Source organism: Culex pipiens, chromosome 2 (genome assembly GCF_016801865.2).
Source record: "Culex pipiens pallens isolate TS chromosome 2, TS_CPP_V2, whole genome shotgun sequence".
Classification (NCBI taxonomy): domain Eukaryota; kingdom Metazoa; phylum Arthropoda; class Insecta; order Diptera; family Culicidae; genus Culex; species Culex pipiens.
Window position 1 is genome coordinate 42,991,519 of NC_068938.1, and position 9,951 is coordinate 43,001,469.

Genomic DNA, 9,951 nt, shown 5'->3' on the forward strand with positions numbered 1-9,951 from the left:
TCCATTCATTCGATGAACACTGCCTACTATGATATTTTTAAGGATGAAAACATTTTGCTGAAAAATAAAACATAGATAAAATTTTGATGAAATTTATTGAAAATATTTTATTAGAATCATAAAAAACTCAGTTGGGGGTGTTCATCGTTTGAATGGGAATTAAATCTACAAATTGTGGATAAAGTCTCTTTTATTTTATGAAATTGGGTATATCTCTGCTTATATTATTGTTTTTTTTTTTGGCAGAGGATTGAAAAAACTTTTGGTCTTATAGTTGCAAAGTTTCGAGTAAAAGAAAAAAAATTTTTTTAAAAAAAATCGTCAAACTTGGGGCTTCTGTTAACTATCGATAAATGAACGTTCCCAACAAGTTTGTTAGAAATTGGTGAGGGTCGAGTTCAAGCGTGCACCCAGTTGACATGGAATGACACACATTGTGTTTTTTTTTTAAATAAACATGAATGAAAATACAATAACGAATGTTTTCACAGTTTTCCTCCTAATTTTTTATGGTGCCCAAAAAAGACATTTTTAAAACTAATATTATTCATTGTTGCATTTATTGTTTATGAAATTTTATTTCAACCATCCCCACCTCACAGTTTATTCCCTGCCCTGAGCATCACATTATGGATAAGTCTCGCAAATGCACTGATGATGCTGGAATGCAACTATTGCATTCAACTGTGATGTTAAGGCTACTAGCGGTGTGTGTGTGTGTGTTAAACGATCATTGCATGCATGTGCATGTGGTATGTTGTGCTGCTGTGTAAAAGCATTCAGTTGCATAATCTTCACCCTTTAGTCCCCATTCCTCGTCGCCGATCCTCGCGGTATTGTATCACATAATTGCAAAAGGACGCCGACAATGACAATAATGCACTTTTACCCGAGCACAGTGAATATCTCGTTTTGCGATATTTTCGTTAAAAACTGTTATTTTTTTATTGTTTGTTTTGTATAATTTTGAAGAAGTCTTAGGAACTATACATTTGCTGTTTTTTTAGTGACGTTGGAAAAACTCTACGAAAATTAGAAAATCCAAATTGACTGTTAAGCATACAGTTCCCGGGATATGAACCACACGCTCCCGTTCGGAATAGTTGCCACCGGCGACGGGGGATCCATCAGCTCGATTGGACTGGGGCCACGTGCGTGGGTGTGAGCTGGCGAAGGCTTCGGCGCGGAGCCCTAGAAGTTCAAACAATCACCGCAGAGGAGCTCGTTTAGCGGAACTAACTGCTCCCTAGCAAGGGGCATTCGTAAAATTTTGCTCAAAAAGCAATAACAAAACAAACATTTACAGAAATATGATCAAATTAGGGAAATTAGGAAAAGGATAAAAGTAAATGATAGAGAAATGGAAATAAATAAAAAAGAAATATGAAGAAAGAGGAAAAATATAAGAAAAGAGAAAAGTTGAGCCAAGGGTCAAAACGGCTCTCACGGTGCGTTTAAATTTTGCCTAACGGTTGTGCAGCGACGAAGGCCGAGAATGCTTATTCAGTGCTTGCCATCACTTTATGATAATTCGAATGGGCTGGTTTTGCAGCGTGTCGTGCGGGTTGCATAATGTGCAATAACGCATGGTTCAAATTTTATGTGTGCCTGTGTGTACTGGTACACGTGGAACAAGGCTTCTGTATCGGACTGCGCGTCGGTTGGCAATGAATATTTGCGTACACAGCGGAAAAGTGGAAAATTGCAACGAGGATTTTGTGGTTTTGGAGAACACTTTTCATAGGTTTGCTCGTAGGCTGGCAGTAAGTAGAGGACTAGCACACCTGGTTGTTGTGTAGTTTAGATGGGCTTTGGAATTCTATACGTGGATTTTACTTGAATTTGAATTGGTTAGTTACAGGTATGAAGCTTTAATTTAAAGGAATTGATGAGAAATGTTGTTTACAACAGGCAATTTGCTTCAAATTATAAAAAAGTTCTCTGTTGTTTAAGTTTAAATATTCAAAGGAAAGTTTTTTCAATCTTCAACTTCAACTCCTGGTAGATCCTTTGTTGTGATTTCTTAATGAGAGTCTAACAAACCATATTCTATTAAGTTCCAACTCTCCGAACAATGGTTAAACCTCCCCCACGAGGGTAAAATAACCGGCGCCGTTCATAATTATTTCCATACAAACACTCACATCAAAAAAACACCCGGTTTATATGGGAGTGCGCGGAAGGAGAAGAGTGAGCGGAAATCTCGAAATGCACATTAATTTCACTTAAGACTTGCGGAAACTTTTTCTTTCAGACACTTTTTGGTGTGTGTGGAAGCAGCTGGGGTGTGACTTTTGCAAGCACGGGTGAACTTGGCTTTTCTGCGTTGGCTCCCCGTATATTTGGCTTCATTTGGGCTCCACCACCATGCTATATAGAGTGACTGGCGGCCGTCATCGTCGGAATGAATTGTGTGCTTGCCGCAGAACTTACCCCATTTTTCCGCGCTGTGCGAGTGTTTTAACCCTTGCGGGTCCGTTTATTTTTAATGAATAATTTTTGTTGTTTAGGACAGTGAAATTTATTATTTTAGTTTATGTTAGTCAGTGCAATCGATTGTAAACTATTTAATTTACGTTCTATATCGTTTATTCTTTGATCAAATAGGGGCTTTTAAGCCTTTCACAAATTTACATACATTCATTGATATTTTGCTAATATCTTACAGATAATAACTTAAGTTTTTTGTGATCCTTTATGATTTAAAATTATGAAAATTAATCTTGAAATTTTAAATTTAAGATTTATTTACGACACACTAATGCCATATCGTAGTCTATTTTCACTCGCAAAAATAGGCCTTTATTTCGACTACAATTTTGGGTGCTTTGGACTCCTAGGAGCCAGCAAAAACTTGCAATGTTTACATGATCTCATTCTCACCAATTTGGTTTAGTGATATATACCTCAAGCAGAGCCGTACCTTGGGTCCACGGCGCCCTTGGCGAAGCATCAGTTTGGCGCCCCTCCCAAATTTACAAGCATTTTGATAAATTGATATTAATTTTCAATTATTGCTTCAATATGAATTTTGATTTTATAATTGCAATCATAAACACAGTTATTTTATGTTTTATTTTTAAGATATTATGAGATAAGTTGAATTGAAATTTTATTATAGGAGTTAAGTTGGCTGAATATTTTCTCAGATTTCATAAAATCGATAATTATAGCAGGTTTTTGTTTTTTTTAAAATTTGTTTTCAGATCAATGCACAGAATTAAAAGCTCAATAATGATAAATTTTGCTATAACTTGTTAGCTAATTTTATATTTTTAAGCCTGCATAATTTGATCTGATCTAGTACTTGAATGTATAAGCAAAGAACTTTCCTGGATTCGTAAAATAATTAGCTGATTTAGCTTTGGATTTTATTTTGTTAATTACAACGAAAAAAGAAAAAAATCTTCTTCAAAATTGAAAAAAATAAAGGATCGATGCCCGTGTGCTATCTTGTTCTATCTAGGTAGGAAACCCAGCAAGCTTAGTTCATCGAAGTATAAAATTTCGTCAAAATCAATTTAGGCCTTTGCAAATATTTTTTGAAGTTCGTGTCCCTCGACTCTGACCAAAAACATAAAAAATATTCAAACATTTGAATTAAAAAAAGTGTTTTAAAATGCATTATACACCTGTCCAGTTGTTTTGCAATCATAAGTTTCCAAAATTTCTAAGGATTGACGAGTAATTTGCCCGTATTTCATAAATTTATTTTTTTAAATTATGTTTTGCAATGATTTTTAATTTCATCAGTATTCATTGAATAATTTTTGATTCGTAAAATTAAATTTTATATTCCAGAAAAATATTTTTTGCGCAAAACTATACAAATGTTTTTAAACCTTGATAAAATATTATTTTTTTGTTTTAACATTTGCCGTGGTTAAAGCGCCACAACTCGCTCTGAACAAATAATGTTGGTCTTATCGGTGAAAACTTACAGCAGTTTTCTATATTCAAAACCCTAGCATTTTGAAAAAAATATGTAAATTTCTATGCACAAAGTTGATTAAAACCTGGGAAATCGAGCTGAAAATATTTCAAAGGCCATTTTTTTACTCGAAAACGTAAAAATGTCAAAAAAAAGGTATATATTTGAATGTACAAATAATTCCTATTTAGAAGAAGCTCAAAATATGACCGTATTTTTTCACAATTTGGCTGATTATGATTCACAGCCAAATTAACGTGAATTTAACTTATAGCTGGTCATTTTTTAGTCTGGAAGGTATGACTTAAACTTCATTATACAACGGTCCAAACTTTAACGTGTATTTATTTTGAGAAGCTCTACTAGAACTCCTTTAACTTTCTGCCACCTGAACACCCCTTCTTTGATGAAAAAATAAATTAAGCATTAAGTATAAATTTTCAAATAACACTTCGGTAGAAATATTCATACAATTGATTTTGGCGCCCCTAAATATTTTTTTTTAATATTTTAAACCAAATTATCTAGTTATTTGTAATTCTATTTCATAATTCGGCGCCCTTTCTGTTTCAAAAATCTAATGAGGATGTTATAGTTGATATAAAAATTTTGTTCAATCATCAATTTCGGCGCCCCCCAAGGGCTGGCGCCCTTGGCGGTCGCCAACCGCGCCAACCCCTAGGTACGGCGCTGACCTCAAGAATCATTTTTTCTAATCGATTTGAGGTCTTCAGCAAAGTTTTGAGTTATGATTAGGACTACTAAAAAGTAGAGTGTGACCCATTTTTTTTTCTTCATATAGGGGAAATATACCCATTTTATGCATAATAAGCGGTCGTGTTCAAATGATGCTGGATAATCTGGAGTGTTCCTTGAAATTTTCTTAAACCAACATTTCTGTTTATTTTCACTTTTCCGAAAAATTATTCTATTCCTTTTACAAGCATTTAAAAAAAATTCCAAGTGTATTCTTATCAGACGAGAACGCAAAGGGCCACGTCCATTTTTCTATTTTCAGCATAGTTCTTTTTTCTTCCAGCGCTCTTTTGGGTCTGCTTAGTGCTACCAATTGTGATGAAATTTTAAGCGAACACTCACGAAAAGTAGCATTTATAGAGAAAGTTTCCTGGCATCACTGGCTCACTCCAACAGGCGCTGCTGGTGGTGTTGGTGGCCACCCTTTGTTCTTTATTTGCCTTCGCTTTTTGCTCGGTTTTCTTCAGCCTTCGATTGGAATGGGTCGTCAAAAGTCAAACGTCAAAAGACTTGGCGCGTTTGTATTTTTATGGCACTTGCTAACTATTTACATGTTTCGGGATTATTTTTCAAGTGAGTGACTAACTAATGTTCAATAGAACATGTTGTCAGTAGTTGGAAGCAATTTCATATCTCAAGCGCTTTGAAAACGTTAGCGCAAGTGAAAAGATATTGATGGCGACTTTCGTTAAGCAGTTAAGCTCTCATCTTGCGTGTGGATGTGTGTGCCAACAAAATGATGAGAAATGGTCTCGCAAAATATAAATTATGATCAAAAGTGCATTAAATTTGATCTTTTTGGCCAGTAAGTGACATACATTTGCTTACTCGAGGCGGTGCTGTTGCTGGTAAGTTTATAGTCTCAATAGTAATTTTGGAGCTTTAATCGAGCCGTACAACTCTCCATTAGACGAAGATAGGTGTTTGATTAGAAAGGGTATATTTCCCCTAAGAGCAATTCTCTACGAAATCGGTCTTTTTTTAATTTTATTTTTTTGTGTTTTTTAATCCGACTGAAACTTTTTTGGTGCCTTCGATATGCCCAAAGAAGCCATTTTGCATCATTAGTTTGTCCATATAATTTTCCATACAAATTCGGCAGCTGTCCATACAAAAATGATGTATGAAAAGTCAAAAATCTGTATCTTTTGAAGGAATTTTTTGATCGATTTGGTGTCTTCGGCAAAGTTGTAGGTATGGATACGGACTGCACTGGAAAAAAATGTTACCCGAAATTTTTTTTAATGATTTTTTATTCAACTTTTTGTCACTAAAACTTGATTTGCAAAAAAAAAACTATTTTTAATTTTTTTCATTTTTTGATATGTTTTAGAGGACATCAAATGCCAACTTTTCAGAAATTTCCAGGATGTGCAAAAAATCTTTGAGCGAGTTATGATTTTTTCAATCAATGCTGATTTTTAAAAAGGATCGAAATATTGGTCGCAAATAATTTTCAACTTCATTTTTCGATGTAAAATCAAATTTGCAATCAAAAAGTACTATAGTGAAATTTTGTAAAAGTGCACCGTGAATCCATTTTTAGGTAAGTTTTTTGAAAATAGTCGAAGATTTCCATTTTTTTAAATTAGTGCACATGTTTGCCCACTTTTGAAAAAAATATTTTTGAAAAGCTGAGAAAATTTTCTATATTTTGCTTTTATGAACTTTGTTGATACGACCCTTAGTTGCTGAGATATTGCCATGCAAAGGTTTAAAAACAGGAAAATTGATGTTTTCTAAGTCTCACCCAAACAACCCAACATTTTCTAATGATAACTAACGATATCTCAGCAACTAAAGGTCCGATTAACAATGTTAAAATATGAAACATTCGTGAAATTTTCCGATCTTTTCGAAAAAAATATTTTTTTAAGCCAAGTATTACATTTTAAAAGGGCGTAATATTGAATGTTTGGCCCTTTTGAAATGTTATTCCTGATTAATTTTTTTTTTAAATTTTGTTATCGAAAAGATCGGAAAATTTCACGAATGTTTAATATTTTAACATTGTAAATCTGACCATTAGTTGCTAAGATATCGACTTTAGAAAAAGGTGGATTGTTTGGGTGAGACTTAGAAAACATCAATTTTCCTGTTTTTAAACCTTTGCATGGCAATATCTCAGCAACTAAAAGTCGTATCAACAAAGTTCAAAAAAGCAAAATATTGAGAATTTTCTCAGCTTTTCAAAAATATTGGGCAAACATGTGCCCTAATTTAAAAAAAATGAAAAACTGCGATAAAAAGTCAACCAAAAACGGATTTAACTTGAAAACGGTGCACTTTACCAAATTTCCTTAAAGTACTTTTTGATTGCAAATTTGATTTTACATTGAAAAATGAAGTTGAAAAAATTTTGCGACCAATATTTAGATTGTTTGAAAAAATTAGTATTGGTTAAAAAATTCATAAGTCGGTCAAAGATTTTTTGCACAACCTGGAAATTTCTGAAAAGTTAGCAATTGATGTCCTCTAAAACATATCAAAAAATGAAAAAAATTAAAAATAGTGTGTTTTTGCAAATCAAGTTTGAGTGACAAAAAGTTAAATAAAAAATCACCAAATTTTTTTTACCGTGTAACATTTTTTTCCAGTGTAGTCCGTATCCATACCTACAACTTTGCCCAAGACACCAAATCGATCAAAAAATCCCTTCGAAAGATACAGATTTTTGACTTTTCAGACATCATTTTTGTATGGACAGCTGCCGAATTTGTATGGAAAATTATATGGACAAACTAATGATGCAAAATGGCTTCTTTGGGCATACCAAAGGCACCAAAAAAGTTTCAGCCGGATTAAAAAATCCAAAAATTAAAATTGAAGAAAAAAGACCGATTTCGTAGAGAAATGCTCAGCATTTAAAAAAATAAATTCCCAAATCTATTCTAATCAGACGAAAACGCAAAGGGCCAGACCCATTTTTCTATTTTCAGCATAGTTCTTTTTCTTCCAGCGCTCTTTTGGGTCTGCTTAGTGCTGCCAATTGTGATGAAATTTTAAGTGAACACTCACGAAAAGTAGCATTTATAGAGAAAGGGATGTTCCAAAAAGTTATGATTTTTGTTTTGTTTTAGCGAATCTGTGCTCTTTACACATTTAAATAAAATGATGGAAAAAGTAGAAAAAATCACTTATAAATCAATTTCATTTAAAAAATTCAGACAACTCTAAATCAACAAAACTGATAACGCTACTTTCTGATAAGACCTTCTCAATATGTGACTCAGTGGTATGGTCCGCACGCAGTCTACAAAGAATAATGCTGCACACGACACCTTATCTGGGAGGAAGTATTTGACGTTGCACACGATTTTAAATCACCTATAAAAACCCAATACTTTGGAAGTATTCCGGTATCAGTCGGACAGAAGCTGCAGTGGGCAAGCATTTTGTTTACAAGATAAGAATTGTTTTGGTTTGTTGGTGATTCTCGGAGCGTAGTAGTAGATTTCAAAATGCCTTGCAAATGTTGTGGAAATGGTAAGTTACTTCTCAATTATTAATTTGATTAAGGGTCCAACTTTACATTTGAGAGTTTTGGATTCAAAAATAAACTTTTTTATTTTATCTCGATAATTTCTTATAGATTGCCGTTGCACTGCCGAGTGTGGACCAAACAAGCCTTGTGGAGCTGAGTGCAACTGCAGCTGCAAGCAAGAGTCGGGCAAGTGCTGCTGCCAAACTGGAACTTGCAAGAAGTGAGATGCAGAAGGTTTTCAACAAATTTGGTCGGTCATATTTGAGTTTTAAGTTAAATTTTAATAATTTGCCCAAAAAAATTTTAAATGAAAAAATAATAATAAAATAAATTGACAAACAAGTTATCAAATGTGTTTGATTATTTTCAAACCATGGCCTTTTAAGGGTTCAACACCCTCACTTTTAGCAGCCAAGGAAATCCGTACGCCGAAAACCCTCGTAGATTCAGTGGAACCTTCCTTTTGGCTCGTATACCAGCATTAGCATGTCGAGTCGAAGAGTTTTTATTTTTAGCTGGTTTGACAGCAGCAGTGAGGGGGCGGAGAAGCAGGCGAGCTTTGGGAAAACTTTGGGAGCGAACGTTAATTCAATTACAGAGTGCCAAAAGTGTACACCAGACATGGTTGTTGAGAGAACAATTGCGTTAATAAGTAACGCCACGTACGTATCAAGTTTGGAACTAAGTAAATGAGTGGAATTTGCATGAATGTGGAATGCGGTAGTCGGAACGCAGGAACGGTTTTATTTAATGAATAAGTGCGGGTGGGGAAATAATTAATTAATGTTCTGAAAAGGAAATAGTGTAACGGATGTCATATTTATTTTTTAAACATGATTTAAAACAGAGCACACTGTTGTTTTTACTACTCGGTGATGCTTTCAATTTCCAAATGGATTCACCCTGTTTAAGGGCAGCTACTTTGAAAACAACCATCACGATCCAATCCACCGCGGTCCAACAGTTGGACATAAAAATGTGTGTTTGAAAAAATCACGTACTTTTGGCACGAAGAGACCAGCTTGACAAAGCAGACACCATGTGCGAATTCAAAGCATTGCAGTTTTCCACACGGGATAAACATTGCTCGGAGACACTTTTCGGTAACTTTGTCTGGGATATTTTTGGAAAAAAAAAACTTATCTGACACTCGAAGTTACAGTTAAGAGTAAGGTTATGATTCGAAATCCGGACAATTTGTAGCATATCATTTTTGTATTAGCGGGCAAAAAATCATGAAATAAGTTGTCAATCAACAGTTAATTTTAAGAGAAATCATGCAAAATATGTATTTTCTAACAATTTTTCATCCGAATTTTAAAATTAAAATGACTTGATGTGCTTCGAATCCCGGACACTGAAAGAAGCTGATTCGAAATCCGGACACTTTTGCTTCGAATTCCGGACACTCGTTTTTTCTTACGAATCGCACAAATTTGGATTGAAATTTTAGTGAATGGCATTCTTTAGGTCTCAAATAAGCTGTTAACATCAAAACAATCGAAACTTTGTATAGAATTTTACTAGAATTTAAAGAAATCAGAACCATAATTTTCTGCTTTGCCTTCCCGGTGCTTCGCACGCCTCTGAAATATTTCAGTGAAATGTTTCTCATTTTTGGTAAACTCGTATTTTTATTTTATTTAATTGTTTTGGCATTACAGTGTCCAAACCAATTTGAAATGAAAGTTGGTGTTAGAATTCATCAAATAACACAGTTTTGAAAATTATTATGCAAACTTATATTTAAATAATTGATAAAACAAGATGGGGTGTCCGG

At 34.0% G+C, this 9,951-nt stretch overlaps 1 long non-coding RNA gene across 1 annotated transcript; it reads left to right on the forward strand.

The window, feature by feature from the left end:
- The first annotated feature begins 7,941 nt into the window (after positions 1-7,941).
- LOC120420903 (uncharacterized) lies at positions 7,942-8,513 on the forward strand. Its single transcript, XR_005605913.2, has 2 exons — positions 7,942-8,173; positions 8,280-8,513. It is a non-coding gene; the product is annotated as an uncharacterized LOC120420903 (long non-coding RNA).
- The last annotated feature ends 1,438 nt before the right edge of the window (positions 8,514-9,951 follow it).